The sequence below is a fragment of the Fulmarus glacialis genome, unplaced genomic scaffold, assembly GCF_000690835.1.
Source record: "Fulmarus glacialis isolate BGI_N327 unplaced genomic scaffold, ASM69083v1 scaffold22246, whole genome shotgun sequence".
Lineage (NCBI taxonomy): Eukaryota > Metazoa > Chordata > Aves > Procellariiformes > Procellariidae > Fulmarus > Fulmarus glacialis.
In genome coordinates, this window is record NW_009219153.1 from 51,994 (window position 1) to 69,324 (window position 17,331).

Genomic DNA, 17,331 nt, shown 5'->3' on the forward strand with positions numbered 1-17,331 from the left:
GTTGAACAAAACCCTTGGTGGGCAATGGGCTGCTATTTCACATCAATCCACAGTCAGTAATAAGAGACAGCAAAGTCTTGAACAATTTAGTGCTTCTTCATGTAAAAAAATTAAGTTTGACTGGGCTTCAGAGGCTGCTACTTGCTGTGTGACAGTTAGATCCTGATGTCTGTGAAATAAGTAAAACCTTGCTGCCAGCCTGGTGACTACAGCCATACAACCAGCCTAAAAGTTGGACCACTTTTTGCTTTATTTCTTTACTTTAAACAAGGGGAAACCTAATTTTTAGCCATTTATTAGTGGCACTGAAAAATTTCACATGCTCACAAGCACTTTAAGAAGGCTTTGATCTGAAAAATAATAATTACCATCTTTCCCTGCAATATATAAACCTCACGAGTATCTTTAAATCTGCTCCACTTTTTTGGGCCCCAATTCAGCAAAAATGTAGGACATTCATTTATGACCTATTTTCTATTATTAGGAATAAATCAGTTTGCAGTAGTAACAGATAATAGAGCCCGATGCTGTGATAACAGGAAAGACAACACACTGATATTTGTTGCAATAAAAACACATGCACAGAAATCTTTTTCCAAGTTCTGGGAAGCAGATGGTCATTATGCCATTACAAATAAATGCCAAAAAATATTAGGTAGAATTTTTTTCTGCACATCATTTTTCTTATCCATGCTCCAAAGCTTCTTTTAATCACAAGAGCAATTATATTTCTTGCAGAGATTCCAAATGCAAGGGATTTCTAAAAGGTGGTGATTAACGAGGCCAACACAGAGTCTATATTAAAAAATGCTTTCAAAAAATACTGTTGCCAAAAGCAGGTCTATGGTTTTATAATGAATACTATCTAATTATTCATTCCTACCAACACTACAAGAGTAGAGGTCTGGAAGTCCTGATTCCCACCTCCACCCCCTGTAATCATTCTCACATTACTCTGCTTAGGCAAGAAATAAAAAGTGGGCGAGGGAAGTTTCATTTCTACTCCACCCTGACTTTCCAGCAGACTATTGCTGGCACAAGTCAGGCCCACACCTCCAAAGCAATGAGGTAAGCACCAAATTATGGCATTAAGCCTAAACAAGTAAGTTGATGTGCTTGATGTGCTGACTAGTGTCTAGTGCCGCACAGCACGGTTGCATGTGCATGCAATACAGTTACAGTGTCTCTTTTCTAACACACATGCATCTCTCACAAGGGCCCTCAGTCAAAGATCTGATGGATGCCCTCAGCTAGCACATGATGTACTCTGACTGTTGCTGCTGGTGACCAAGGCTCTTGGCTATTCAAATCTCATCACCTTAATCACCTTCACATCCAGCTCCTCCCAGTCCTGTAGCCATCTCTAACTCCTTATGTCACCAGTTCCACATTACAGTTGTGTGCCCTTCCCTCTTTTTGTGTCTACACGTGTTCAGCGACAAGATAGTAGATGGGAAATCCATAGAAGGTTATCAAATATGTAGAAAGGCTGGGGAACATTAGGGAGAAGTATCACATACATTTGACCTGCTGCCATGGTCTTCCATCAGCAGCTACTTCTTCATAGAATCATAGAATCATAGAATAGTTTGGGTTGGAAGGGACCTTTAAAGGTCATCTAGTCCAACCCCCCTGCAATGAGCAGGGACATTTTCAACTTGATCAGGTTGCTCAGAGCCCCGTCCAACCTGACCTTGAATGTTTCCAGGGATGGGCATCTACCACCTCTCTGGGCAACCTGTTCCAATGTTTCACCACCCTCATTGTAAAAAATTTCTTCCTTATATCTAGTCTAAAACTACCCTCTTTTGGTTTAAAACCATTCCCCCTTGTCCTGTCACAACAGGCCCTTCTAAAAACTTTGTCCCCATCTTTCTTGTAAGCTTCCTTTAAGTACTGATAGGCCGCAATAAGGTCTCCCCAAAGCCTTCTCTTCTGCAGGCTGAATAACCCCAACTCTCTCAGCCTTTCTTCATAGGAGAGATGTTCCACCCCCCTGATCATTTTCTTCCAGGTATCTCCGTGTGCCCTGGAGCTCCTTGGAGCTGGCTCTCACCTGGACTAAGCAGCATCCATTTGGGGTTCCTGCCCTTTCCAGTCCTCCCACAGGACCTTAGCCTATGTCTCTGCATGCTGGAGCAAGCACTTGCAGTGAGACCTCTCACTACCACATCAGGACCTCATTGCTCTTGTTGATGTCTTACAACATTTTCCCCTCTCACTGTTTTCCAGTTTCCTGCAGCATCTACTCATTCTGTAATGGCCTTGTTCAGCTCAGTGATATACAAAACCTGGCCTAGATAGGCCTTCGGTGAGACCCTCTATCACTGCTTTAATGCTTATCTCTCCTGACCCTTCTATGTTCCTTCACTCTCCCCCAAAACCTGCATACCTGCAAGCAGTTAAAACAAGAAAAGAAAGTGTACCGAAATTCTGGCCTTTGTTTTCTTCCGTCTCTCCCAGCACATCTGCTAAAAGCCATCCTTCTCTTCAGCACTCCTATAATCTGCTCTGGAAGTGGTGCTTTTGTAGGGGATCCAGTTGGCTGCTCTTCCCCAGGAGGAAGGGATGTGTGCCAAGGAGTGCGGCCGGGCAAGGCTGAAAACCTCCCTCTTAAACTTCTTTTATCATTGATGAGGACTCCAACAAGTGCCATAGCCATGTGACTGGCAGCCCTGAATGCAGTGGCATTGCAGGAGGTGGAGCCCAGAACTCTGCAGGGAAACATCGCTCTGCCAAAGAGCGTTACTCGGACATCTCTGTCCCAGGGAGTAAACCACCAGTCAACAGGGTCTAAGAGATTCATGCCCTGCTTGTATATTTTTAAAATCAATCATCTTTTTCTCTCCTGAGGCATAAAATAAAATCTTATTCACAATAACACTGATATAACAGTTTCTAAGACCTTTCCTATAAGGCCCTGATGGAAGAATAAAGCTGAGTGTTAACCTAGCTCTGTATTTCATAAACCAGAAATCTCAATATTGGGAACCAGGGAGCCTCCGATGTGACTACGCAGCTCAGTTAGGAAAGGTATTTTTCCTTCACTACTAGTGAAAAGACAAGTGACTAGTTAATGGTGTTTTACTAGTATAAACTATTTAACAGATTTCCCTGATTTTTGGTAAAGCTATAGGAAGAAACAAGAACAAACCGACTGATTTCTGGCAGGTCTATCTGGAACAAAAGGTGGAGGCTGCATTGTTGTCTGCAGACTTGCTGTTCCTACCTGGAGAATCTCTTCACCAGCCTAACCAAATTACCATACAGCACCACCAAGGAATTTACAGTTCCAAGGAGGTTTAAAATAAAGAAAAATGATGCAGGGGAAAAAAAAAAAAGTTACTTTTTAAAGATTACCTGCAGGGTGAGTCCACACTACAGGCATTGCTGTGACTGTATCTTCTGCAGACATATCTAATCTAGCATTAAAAGTTGCCAGCAGCCTACAGTCAGCATCACAGATGTGCAGAGCCCCACACTGACGCTATTCTGTAAAATCAGTGGCAGCACTAAGGATGAAACTGTAAGGCTACGTCTCTACTAGTAAATAAAACAGGCTAGACACTTTTCTGTAGCCTCGAGCAAAGCAACATGGTCTGGCACACTTAGACAAAGCTAAACTATTCCCTTTTGCCTCCAGACATGACGGTCGTATCTGAACCACCCATTAGGAAAGGTCTGTGGCATCCAATCCTTTTTGCTTCCTGCAATATTGCTAGCTGGCATGGACCAAATCTGTGCCATGGAGCATTGTAACAATTAAACAAGACACATGATTGCGGACCAGTGCCCTGGACCTGTTCTACTTTCTAGTATAGACGTAGCCTACAGGTAGTGGCTTTATAAAGCCTTTTAAAAGGCTCTCTGGGGCCACCCCACTTTATCAGTTTTAGCTGCTTACCCCAATGGGTCCTCAGGCCTTGCCTGAGAAAAATAGCAGTGCTCTGTATCTCACTTATAAATAGGTAAAGGGCTCCTTTTGCTTGGGAACATTGAGCCATGAATATTTCTAATAGTGTCACATGTAAGCCATGTCAAACAATCAAAGAAGAACCTATATTAGAAAACAAAACTAATAACCATGGCTGCCCAGTTTGTGAGAGGATTTGGAAATGAGAAGGAACTGGAAGAGTTAAATGGGATAATTTTGGGGAACAGTCCCCAACAGATCCTCAGGTGAGGAGGCTGTGGCGACACAGATGCTGGGGTGACTGGGAGGAACTTCAAGGTGAAGAGGTTGTTCCTGGGGACTTGGGGTGCAGAGATGGTGAGGGGAGCCATGGGAATGGCGGGGGGCTGTCATCAGGGTGGGGAGGGCAGAAAAGACCAGGCATGTTTGTTACAGCAAAGACTCCTCATAATGATGAGCTCCAGCAGAGACATCCCCCCGTCCACCCATTCCTTATGGGGATATGACAGGTGCCTCCCCAGCTGGTTTTGTTAAACCCAGCTGTGTTTAACATAGGGCAGATTCCCCCTCTGCAATATTAGGTGATACTGCTTGTTGGAAAAATGCACCAAAGTTGTTGTGCATGTGATTTTTATCACCATTTGCGATAGTATAGTCCTATAAGTTGTAAAAAGTTATATACAAACCAAATAAAAAACTTGAAATATTTCTGAATTTTCAGCTTTCTGTGTTTCTCCAGAACAGAAATAAGTACGGATAAAATACAGTTCTCTCATTCTCCTGGTTTTATTGCTAACATACGCATTGCAGAGTGGATCCAAACCTCACTGAATTTAAAGGGAGCTTCAACACAAAGAAAATGGCCTCAGTGTCCTAACTATTGACATGCACATTTTGAAAACCTCAACATCTATGAAGCTTTGGGCTTCTTTGACTTAGTGCTTAAAAACAGCTTGAAAAATAATAGAAAAACTATGTGCCTAATTGCATTTATTAAGGGTCAGCTCAGTTTTGAATCTACCTTTTGATTTCCGTTGGAAATAGCTGTACAATTCAATTAGGATTTCATGATACCAGCACCAATGCCACAGGCACAATCCCTATCCCCTCAGGAAGGGCAATCACTTCTCCACTGAAAGGCCTGATGCACATTAGTGCAATGGTTTGTGGGTTGCTGAAAGCTTTTAAATTACATGTTTCCAGAGTAAGAGGGTATGCATGGAAAAAAAAAAACCCAAAGGAAATAAGAAAAAAAAAAATCAGAAAATATTCCATCTGAAGTATACGGACCACCAGCTTCAATCTGAATCAAATTTCCTGCTGCCCTGATATCCTGCAGGTAGTGATTCTTGCCGCAGGCATCTCTGCCCGCTGGCGTAAGCCAGCACGTACCTCCACGGCCACTCAGGCCTTCCCTGTCTGTTCCCTGCAAGCTCAGCCTCCTCCTCCTCCTCCCCGCCTTGCATTGGGTTTCCTCCACTCCTCAACTCCACAACCCAGGCAGGCCTCCAGCTGACAGCCAGTACACAGGCACGCACTGCCTTGCCTCACTGCTGGGAGATGGTGGCCACTTTTGTGAGGAGGAGACACATGCCCACACACTGCTGAACTCTGAGGTGGCCATTTTGTGGGTACCAGCTTCACAGGTGCTGGTCTAAGATGGCGGCCATTTTGACTCATGGGAACTGGGGAAACTGGCCGCACACCCTTCTGTCCTCCTCAGGGGCTGAAACACCCAGAGGATCACCCATAAGAAAGGGAACTGAAGACGGGTAAGCGACATGATTTGTTTACAATCACAGAGGCACTTTTCTTTGTGGAAGAAATTGGGCCTACATCTCCCAACATTTCCCTAGCTCCAGCCACTGCCTCATTTACCCAGACCAGGCTGAGGTGGGGATGGTGGCAGCACCTTGCCCGGGGCAGCGGAAGCCAGCGGGGACCGGGGGTGCTGGGGGCCAGAGAGCAGGCCGGGGCTGTGTGCAGAGGCGCGATGGCATTTGGAGACACAGGGCTCCCATTCTGCGTGTGTGCGTGGGCTGAGCGTGAAGCCCGCGTTTGTCACACACTGAGGTCAGGCCGTGGGAATGTAAAAGAAGAGGAGCCAGATCAAAAGCGGGGTTTCTCCTGTTTGTTTCTCTCTCAGATCTCATGCTCAGAGGGCAAGCTTTCTGGAGTATGTATTTCAGATAGAGCGTGCTGGAGAATAGCAGTATTGGAGGTTACACAGCTGCAAATTAAGTCAGAATCAGGTGCGAAGCTCTAAACTGCTGAAAAAGAGGAACAAGAGAAGGAGAAAACAGATGCTTAATGAAGTGAACATTTACCGTTTTAACACTGATCTTTGATGTTAGACTCTTGTTAAACCACAACATGGTGAAAGCCGGAGAGAGGGAAAAAATGATCTTAAGAACACCTTGATTTTTAAGAAAGAGAATATTCCTTTGGGCAGGCATGGCATAAGACAGAATGAACTTAAGGAACCGATCCCTGAAATTAGCCTTGCTGAAAAGTACTTGAAGAGGAAATTCAGCTGTGGTTTGAGAGCACAAGGACTTCCAGGAATTAATCTGATCTCCCAGCTCTGCTTGGCACCACGTCAGAGGGAGAGGAACTGGGAGGTGAGCAGGCTTTGAGCTGAAGGTATCACATGGAAGTTTTGCTTCTCCATCCTCTGTGAGATGGGCTGACTTGGGAAAGCACCATATTGATAAGCAATAGTTTGTGACACAACTTCAACACATTTAAAATGCACAAATAAATCTGAATCTAACTGTTTAGTAACTATTCTTTGCAATGTGACAAAAAATGTTTCAATATTTGCATGCCCAGGCATCAGTAAACTTCTTGAAAAATAAGCCTAAAGCACTATTTTTGCACTTAAATTAGTGGCTTGCTTTTCAGATATCCAGGGTGCCCAGCCATCATCACTGAGTCCAGAGGAAGCTCTTGGAAGCAGATCAAAAAGAGGAGGGGAAGAGGGGAACAAAACAGATTGTGGAGCCAGATCCTGCTTTCTGATTATTTGGGCCCAACACAGCCACAACACACCCAGGAGTTGGTGACGGGAAGCTCTGAATTGCACAAATGGCTTCCAGCTCTCTTTTGTCTGTAGAGCAGAGCATGCAGAAATCAAGCAGCTGGCAGCAAACAAACGTTTACTGCCTTCTTGTCTGCAAAATGAACGATGACACACTCTCCTGCATCTGGGGGCTGCTGTAGCATGAGCAGAGATGGGAAGGAGTACATCATGACATTAATTCTTTGGAAGAACAAGGAGTTACATCAAAGGCAATGCCACACTGTTTTAGGAGGGCGTTCATCCCACACACAACTATTTGGACCCCTTGTGCACACAGAGCAGCTGCTAAAGGACTGCACAGCTATTCCTCTGAAGCTTGCTCACTTTATGTCTCCTTCTCCTCCAAGCCAGAGAAAAAAAAAGCCCCAGTAGACTGGATATTTTAGTGGCATGACATGATCAGGAGCTAAAAGCCATATGTTTTCTGTCTTCATTGTAAGAATAAAAGTTGAGGTCAGCAGGCATGGCTTGTTACAAGTTCCTGAGGCTTTTGAGCCTCAGGAAATTTAAAAAAATTAAAATGAAGCCAAAAGGGAGAGCTAAGTATGGTTTTGCTTTCCACAATTCACTTGCTCAGCATTTCTGCCACCGGGCCAGTGAAGGCTGGGATCTGCTTCTCCACAGACACAAAGGTTTGAGTACTGTGAACAAGAGACAGGCAGTGATTATTTTTTTCATGTTAACTCAAATAAAGCATGCTTACTAGATGTCATTTGTGAGGGCAATAGCATATGCACGTCACTCTTCACACTTCAGATTAGATGAATATCTGTTTGATTAGTAGTTAAATATTATCAGAATCAACAAAGTGGCATCAGGGTCTGCAGCCATTCTTTAATGAATTTGAACAATGAGGGAAGAGCAGGTGCTGATGGTACAGGTGAGGGCTTAAAACTCATATAATTTGCCATCTATCTGCTTCATCTGGGACTGGCTGACTTGACTTGACCAGAAGATGAAACACATGGCCATTTAGATATATATATATCTTTTATATAATGGAAAAAGCTTTGCTCATGTGCTGAGCTGAAATTGTTTGCATGTGGAAATTTAGGAAAATGCACATAAATAATTCCTATGCTATGATTTTTTTAATAGAAAAGCTGAACAGAAGTATTTTAAATAAATATGAAAAAATATGCCAACTGCTGCATTAAAATTTAAGTTGAAATTAACTTACAACATATAAAAATTGTTTTAGAATGTTAGGACAGCCTCAAAAATACCCCCATGCATAGACAAATTCTTATATCATTTTAGTACTTAGGATTGCGAGAGAGAAAGACAGGAATTCCTAACAGAAGGGAATGAAAATCATCCAAGGACTTATATGTTAAAAAACAGGATTCTACCAGACATCATTCATTTCAAAGAAATGCACCATCTGTCACACCACAAAAAAAAATCAGATTTTGGAGCTCCCTCTGCTGGACGTAGTCACTTTCGTTTTGCTTCCCCTCTGCACATCTACCACAGAAACTGAAAAAAACCCACAACCTTTCAGCAATAAACTGCACATTTTACATGACATGTGATACCAAGGAAGAAGAGATTTTTTTTCCTCTACGTAAGAAGAGCAAATTTATGTAAAGCAGTACTGCTTGCTCTGCAACTGGGAAAAAATCACAAGCGGGGTTTAAAAAGTCACAAGTGGGGTGACTGTACTACCAGTGGGATTTCTTCTGCTATTTTTCCTCTCTTTTTCACACGTACAAAGCTTTTTTTTCCTCCCTCGTTCTCTTTTTTCTCTCTACCAAATCAACGGGGAATCAATAAACTACTGTTTAAAAAATAAAAGATGTCATTCTCAATAACATTGCTGCAGGAACAGGCCTTAGAGGTAGTGCCAAATACTGTATGTATTACTCATGACACACATGCAGAAGAGCTGACATAGTTATGATAAATTCGCACCTAAAAATGTATTTGTAAGTTTAATTGGGCAGTGCCTCAAACGTCTCGTTTAGTTCTTGGTGCCCTGCAAGACTGGCATTTTGGGACGAGAGCTTGGAGCACGCCAGAAGTGTGTCAGCTCAGGCAGGGTGCTGTTTTAAATAGCCATCTTAGGATGGGATGAAGCATGCTGTGAAAGGAGATTTCTTTCTTTACCGACCATAAAATGCATTTAAATGCCTTCCTCAAAAGGGTCTTTTGTCAGTTTTTATCACCTCTGTTCCTTTATTCCTCCAGCCTTCTGTCTGCAGACAGGCAAGGCCGCGGGCTTCAGCTACTCGAGTGTATCAGCTGCTCTGCTCATAGCACGATCATTTAGTTCAGCGACTGCCTAACCAGGCTAGCATGGAACATACTTGGCACAGCTTATTGGCAAGCCTGGATACACACGCCTTCACAGAGATATTTAAAAAAAGATATGTTCATCGTCCCAGATCCAGCATTCACAAGTTGCATATAGTGTCATTTTTATACATATATATGTGTGCATTCTATTCATATATAATGGATATAAACTCATGGTAGAAGAAATAAGTGAAAGCATTCTTGGTGATATGCATGTGTGTGCACGCATGGGGGGGTGTGTGTGCTTTCAGGAGGCTGAGATATGGTGGTGAAAAGAGCCATATAAAAATAAGAGATTGCGGTTGTGAGGTCAGCACTGAAGAAAGTGAAAAATGAGAAAGAATGGGGCCACTGAGAAGGAATAAAAGGTGGGAGAGCAAAGGAGGCAGGAAGGCTCAACATCACAGGCTGGGGAGAAGAAGGACACTATTGTAGGGACAAAGGAAGAGTGCTACCACATCCCACAGTCCTTTTTCTGAGAACTGCCCCCTTAGCCCCCAGCATCAGCCTACACAGAAAGGAATATGAGAAGTTTTTTCTTTTTCTAGACAGGCAAAAGAAGTGTCTTATGCTTTCTAGCTTCTTGTTACTTTTCATCTTTTATTCCCATAAGTACAAGCCCTCCCCTTTTAACGTTAGGTTTAAATACTTCGATGAAAATCTTAAACTCTATATGATAAATTTTGGTCATTAACATTGTTCACTGCTATATGGTAAATATTGTCCAAGCTGTAATGATACCAGCAGGTCTAACCCAATGCCAGCCGTGGCACTGCTGCTACAAATTAAGAGAGAGTGGCTTAAATCAATACAGTACTAAACAGATCACATTCCACTTTAATAATTACATTAGACTGTTGAATTTAGAATGTTATTTTAGTGACATTGGTTCCTTGAATATGAGATCATGTCTGACAACTTCATTTAACTTTGTTTAGTTTACTCTGTTCAAGAACAGTAGTAATAGGGATGTAGTCTCCAGGACAGCTGTTAAGAGACTAATATTTATTTCCTGGGTACAGTTACTTGACAGAGGATAGACTTACAGAAGGGTAATACCACTGTTTAAGTTTAGGGGTCAATGTGCATTAATTGTTGGAGTTTCATCCTTTTATCCTTCCTCCCTCTTTAAGTATCAAATGCAAATGAAATACACAACTATTAAAAATACCACATTGAGAATTAATTCCAGGAGAAGAGAGAGATCTAATAGGAAGAACAGGATAGATAAAGTGAGTCAAAAGAGAAGAGATTATTCTTCCCTTTATTCCATACTTGTTCTCCCTGGGGCTTGATGGCATGCAGACCAACAATTGCTTCACGTCTCCAGGGTACTATTTTTATGGCTGCTGAGCTGGGTTCGTTCTCGGGACCCCCTTGGATACAGCTGGTGGCCACTGCTGCCAGCAGCTGCCTGGGCAGACCATAGCTTGAGCACCACAGCATGGCCAGGAACAAGCCCTGAAGAACAGAGGGCTGCTGTTCTCAAACAGGTGGTTTTTTCCTAACTTCCTGTCCCCAAGTTGTATTTCCAACATACAAGCTTGGTTCAGAGAGTTTTGCTTGGAAAGTGTATTTTTTGCTGTTGCTGCCACTTCATTTGTTGCATGACCATTTCCATTACATCTATCTTTGGTAGTTATTTTGCCCTGTTCAATCAAACCTGTGGGTGGGATAGCACAGGAAACTGATCTGGAGCTGTAATTGATGGCCTGGCCTTTAAACCCATCCAGGAGCCTGTGTGTGGGTCTGTATTGTCCTACTCTGCTGCCTTTTCTTTTTCCCCCCACGTTTTTTGGGGCGTTCTTCAGAGAGGCCATGGCATGGGAAGGATGCCTTATTTTCAAGTTCTGCTGATGGTGTTAGAGGTGCAAACTCCTAACAGATCACCTGAGGCCCACTGTTATTTTTGAAATGCCATAGGAAGCAAACAGAGATAGTGCAGTTCAATGGTAGATGTTGTTGTTATCATGTCTCGGGGGTACATTCCTGGTAGTCATATTAAACAACAGCAGTTAAAGTTGATTTCTTTCTTGCCATCAGTTCCCTTTCTGTTTTGTAGACACCTGGAAGAAAAGGGTACTGTCCTGGTTTCTATCCCCTGGTTGGGATAGAGTTAAATTTCTTCCTAGTGCTGTGTTGATAACACACTGATGTTTTCAGTTGTTGCTAAGTAGTCTACTAGTCAAGGACATCCAGCTTCCATGCTCTGGAAGAAGCTGGGAGGGAGCACAGCCAGGACAGCTAGCCCAGCTGGCCAACAGGGTATTCTATACCAGGTGATGTTATGCTCAGTATATGAATGGTAGGCATGTTCCAGGAAGTAGCGATTGCTACTTGGTTATTGGTCAGCGCGGGTGGTGAGCAATTGCATTGTGCATCACTGATTTTGTATATTCTATCATTATTATTTTCCCTTTTCTGTTCTATTAAACTGTCTTTATCTCAACCCACGAGTTTTTCTCACTCTTACCCTTTCGATTCTCTCCCCGTCCCACCGGTGGAGGGGGGGAGTGAGCGAGCGGCTGCGTGGTATTTGGCTGCCTGCCGGTTTAAACCACGACAGGTACCTACTTGCACACTATGTATTGACTAACAGAAGTAAGGATTATACAGAAAGTGCGTGACAATATGTGTGACAATAGGTGACAACAGCTCTTTTAGGAAGTTGATACTGGATGGTGATATTTCAGCACCTTCTGTTTGATTACAAGTCTTGAGAGACTACACAGTCTGGAACATACTTTGGAAGAAAATGTAACAGGGAGTCCACCTTGGGCAGGTTATTAGCTCACACAGAACAGAGATGGTATCTGCTGTGCTTTTCATTTTGGCAGTGTTTACTTTCACACCAGTACTTTAAGAAACATCCAGTTCCAAGAAGCTGAAGGAATATAGAGAAAAACATCTATTTTTACTCCAACCATATTTTTACATCAACTCCCCAGTGCTTTATTGTTTGAGTGAGCATAAATTGCACAATGCCATCTAAAAATAAGCCCATACACAGTTTTTACTACCAGAAAATAAATCCATTTCTTTAGTGCAGGAAAAGCATATCAACTGCTATTCTTACTGATTTTGTCAAGTTTTCAAAACTAAACTTAGATGGTTTTGAGGTACTTTTCCCTTCCAGTGTATTTCTCACAAGCTCTTCTCTGTTCTCTCCCCAGAAGATCACCAGCCTTGTCACCAGAATGTTCTGCAACCTAAGCCAACAGTGAAAGCATAAACTTTTCACATCTCAAGATATTATGGGCTGCAGTGAAGGAAACAGGTTGCCCAAGATCTCCCCTTACAATATCATGAGCCAGAAGGTTCCTAGTGGAGTCACTTCCCCCTCAATGGGCTCAGCAGACTTCAGCCATACTGGGGAGAAAAAGCAAGTCACTGTTAAGTGTCAAACTTATCTCCCCCAAAAGCAAAAAATAATGGTGGACATGTCAGTGATTGTATAAGAATAAGAATAATCTTAAGGATCAATATTATTAATCAAGATCTCACTTCATGAGGGAGTACTCTAATACCTGTGTTGCAAGAGGAGTGAATAACTTCTTCTGGAAGAAAGGTGACCTGGTGCCCTGTGCACATATTGATAACCTAAAAACCTAAAAACCCTTCAAGCTGTGAATCCCAGTTGCAAAGAGGATGTATCTAGGCTCCAGGCCAGGTATGCTCTACAACATATCCTGCTCTCCTGATTTCACTGCTGAGTTCCTGCCAGAAGCTTGCAGTGCTGCTTTCTGGGGTGTGCACCCAGATTTTTCCCATGGAAGTAAGCATATGGCCTAAGGAAAAGGGATGGTGCATGTTAAAGTCTGAACAGGACAAAGATTGAGTTGTCTTTGGGGCACGGGTTTAGACCCAGGGCCTAGAAAGTGCTCCCATGTCCCATAATTTAGACACAGCTGAAGGTACCTAACTAATGCCTGCAAATTCATGTTGCGTGCACTTCAAAAATGTTCCTTCACATGACTTTTTTGATGATTTATCTAGGCAGTTGCTCCAAACTGCAGCCAGAACTGCAGCCATCTGAATGCTTGCAGAATATCTGTTCTGAAAGCCATCCCTTTCTTCAGCTTTTGCTTGGCCTTATAATTTAGATAATAAAATAAATACTGTAATTCTGACTGCCACTTCATTTTCTGCATGCATTTCAGGATACTGGTTTTGATTAATTTAAAGCCCAGTGTGTCTGCTCCTGCTCTATCATAGCAAACAGACATTCCAGATCCAAAACCAGACAGTTAAATTTAGTAAACATTTAATGCTCATCTCCTGTATAATTTAAACTGACACACTGACCTAATTAGCTTTCTGGCATCACAAACACTCTCAGCTTAGGGAGGGTGGCTGTGCTGTGGCAGTAATAGGAACCAGATATTTCTTGTATTGTTTGCCTGTTTTAGACATCTCAAATAGAACAGTTAAGAGGCTCCGACAGGGGTAGTTTGGATGAAGAAGTAAAATTAAATTGGATTGAGAGTCTACAACAACATCAGTTTGGGAACCCTGGGTTCATAAAGCAAATGTTTTTACTTAGTTTAGGTTAACTGATACAAGTTTAGCATCTTAGGAATAAAAATAAAGATTCTATTTGGATTTTTTTTTAAAGCAGCTGTATGATGTTTAGATTAAAGCCCTGAAGTTTCTTAATAAACTAGATAAGGTGTTTTCTAAAATTCATCTTTTAAAATTAGTTAGATGTCTGAAGTGAACATATCCATCACTTACCAACTTCTAATAACAATGCCTTTTGGAAACATAATTTTAACTTTGATATATGGGGAATGTGCTTAAAATAAAGCACTTCATTTTACTCACATTCTCAAAAGTAACCGTGCTATCTTGAGTCCTGAACAGTGAGCAGAAACAGAGTTCTTTTTGACTCAGAATGGGAATTGTTCAGTGAATGGACAACGAACTATTTAAAATCTGTAACTTGTGTGTCTTTACTTTGTATGAGGCACACTGCTGGCAAATATGCAGCACAATGAGATACAAGACCTGTAGTTATATCTGCACTGGCTTACCTCTGTAGACACCTGTGACACGTGTGCTTTCAGCCTTTATCATAGTGCCAGAGGAAGGGAATCTCGGGAGTGACCCCAGTGGCACACTGTTCTGCCCCAAGACAGGCCTAATGTTTGTTTGTCTTTAAGACCTTCAGTGATGAAGCTTCCTCAGTCTCTCTATGGTCACTGACTGCTGAACTCTGGGCTCAATGCACCTGCACCAAGCTTTGCTTAGGTATCCGCTGATGGGCAGGTCTGCAGTGCCCTCGGGCGTGCTCCTGGATTTGATGTCAAGCTGACTGGAACCGGTGCTGAAGTGTCAGATACATGCGGGCTCCCTAGGCCCTCCTCCTGCTTTGGGCCGCACCTGAGCACATGCTCTTCAGAGCACCGTAACCAGCAGGCACAGCTGGTCCCTAGCACAGCCTGAGACCCAGGCTCAGCCAACAAGGTAGAGGTGCCTGTTGGGAGGAACTGCAAACAAAGCTATGAAGGCCTACTGATTAAGAAACTGTTGACTTATGTTAAAAGCAATCAAGCATTCTATACAGATAGATGCTGGAGTTTCAATTTAAACCTAGTATCAGTGCATGACAAAAGCCTTGATAATTCTGTCCCCAAATCCCATAGGTCCAAGACCAATCTTGGACTGATGAGTTGACTGTCATCGCTACCAGGTGTGTTAGATAAGGGAGAAAGTGAGCAAAGTGGCTGAATTCTGTGAAGTTTTAATCACCCACCAAACAAGCATTTGAAAGGCAGGGAAACATTAGGGTTAAATAACAGCCTCCTTAGCCAAATAATTTATGGGCCATTGGAAAAAGCTGGGGAATGGTAGATACTTCATCAGAAACCAAGAGTAAAGAAATGCAAATGTCGCCAGTTACAGAAAGCATGTTACTATTGTCTTAATTTGGAAGAAGGGGGTTAGTAAATGCATATGATACAGAGAAGCTGGCAATACCACTCTAATGATCAGAGAAACAGAAGAGAGAGAAATCTCCAAAAGGTCTTTCTAGCAGATACTGGTAATTACTGGTGTTATAGTACTGGCCAACGCTGTTTGTTTGTTTATAATTCAGAAAGATTTGTGTGTTGCTATCAGTAAAAGAGAATGAGAATAAAACGGTTTTTCCTGTTCACAGAGAGAAAAAATCTCTCACAATAATACTCAAGAAGAAAGAGTTTTCAAGGGCATTCAGCTCAAACCTGGTTTGCTACCAATTAAGCTAATGTTAATCAGCTTAATGCTCATGCTAATGCATAAGCATGTTATTGAGGAAAGGATGAGAGGTACCAAAGCCATCCCTGCCTTGGACACTGCTGACAAGAAACTTTCAATCGTGCAGCTCTCAGTGATAATATATTGCCCTGAGAGGGTATTTAATTTCTTCTCTCCAGTTCCTTTTGCTGAAAGAAATAATTAAAGGTAGAAGCAGTCCATGACTACATTTAGCGAAGAGTTCTGGAGAGCGCCTGACCAGCTCATTCCACAACCATGCTGGTTTTCAGTCTGAGATTTCAACAGTGAAATGATTTCTAATAACATTTCTCGTTCGCCAGGACAATTTTTTACCCTGAGCTGAGGAAGGTGTAATGCCAAAAGGGTCCAGGTCTGTGTGAGTCCATGCCAGGGAGGACGGCTGAGGCACATCAAGTTTGCTGGCCTGATCATGAAGAAAGCACTCCATAGCTGACTCCATGCTCCATGTTCCTTCAGTGTCCTGGCACCCATCACACTGGAACTAATTCTAAAAGTAAGAAAACGTGTTGTGACCCAGGCTAGGGCACTCTGTTGAGGTATCGTATGTCTTAGTTTCAAAAAGAGCATTTAATGTCACAGTCTGGCTCTTCATCATGGCTTACTGTTAAGTGCAATGGATTCAGATAATAAAGGCAACAGTGCAGACGTACTATATTAAGAAAGAGTTTAGCATAGCATGTGGTAAGTGAAAGATCTTACAATTATACTACGATTATTTCTTCCAACAAACAGTGGTACTACAAAGACCCTTTAAATTATATTTTAAGCATGTCAGGAGAGTACTCCTACCCAAAGAAACTTGACATCATTTTGCTGTTGTGATTCCTGGGACCAGGGAAGAAGCAGTGCAGACAGCCACCATGTTCAGTGACCGATGAGTATCTTTCAGAACAGTCAGCTCCCAAGGACGTTTCTCGCTGCAAAAAAGAATTCAAATTTTGGAGCTCCCTCTGCGGGTTCGACATCAACTTGCACTCACAATTGCTTTCCCTTCTCTCCGACTGCTCATTATCACTTAAACAATTAATTTCATGTATCGTATTTAAAAAAAAAAAAAAGTTAGTACATTGCTTATCAGAGCATGTGTCTGTGATATTTGATATTCCATTGGAGAAAAATCTGACATTCCTTGAACAAGGAGAGAAAAGGTTTCTTCTTCTAAGTCTAGTTGCAGGACTTGCAAATGCGAGTGCATGCACACAAGCGTTTAACGGAAGCATATGCCCCTATCACTCTATTCTTCCATGAATTCCTAATATGTGTGCACTCATGTTATGTGACTACTTTAATGTATGTTAGACTCTGCCTTACTAAGTATAAAAAAGTAAACTAGGACGAAGACACTCTGAAAATGCTGCATGAAATAGGGCAAGCACACACCATCAAGAAACTAGGTATAGGGTTTTATACTCATCCTTTATACAGCTTATTTAAGTGTTAGGTGGTCTAGAACTTCCCTCATTTTTATTCAGAGTATTTTCTTATTGTTATGTATGTAAATGGCACTACGGAGTTTCAGAGTTTGCTGCTCTAACTGTAACCAGGCTCAATGTGCCACACAATGCAATCACAGCGGTATTTCAGGTGCATGTGTTAAAAAAACAAACAAGTGAGAGAGAACACAGTCAGACATCAGAAACAGTGTACGTCCAAGGTATTGCTCAAGTTTCATTGTCTTCATTACCTTCAAAGAGAGCTCAAGGGGTTTTTTCTATCAATTGGCTTACCTTGCTTATAACTTTAGGGCTGTGAATCCAAA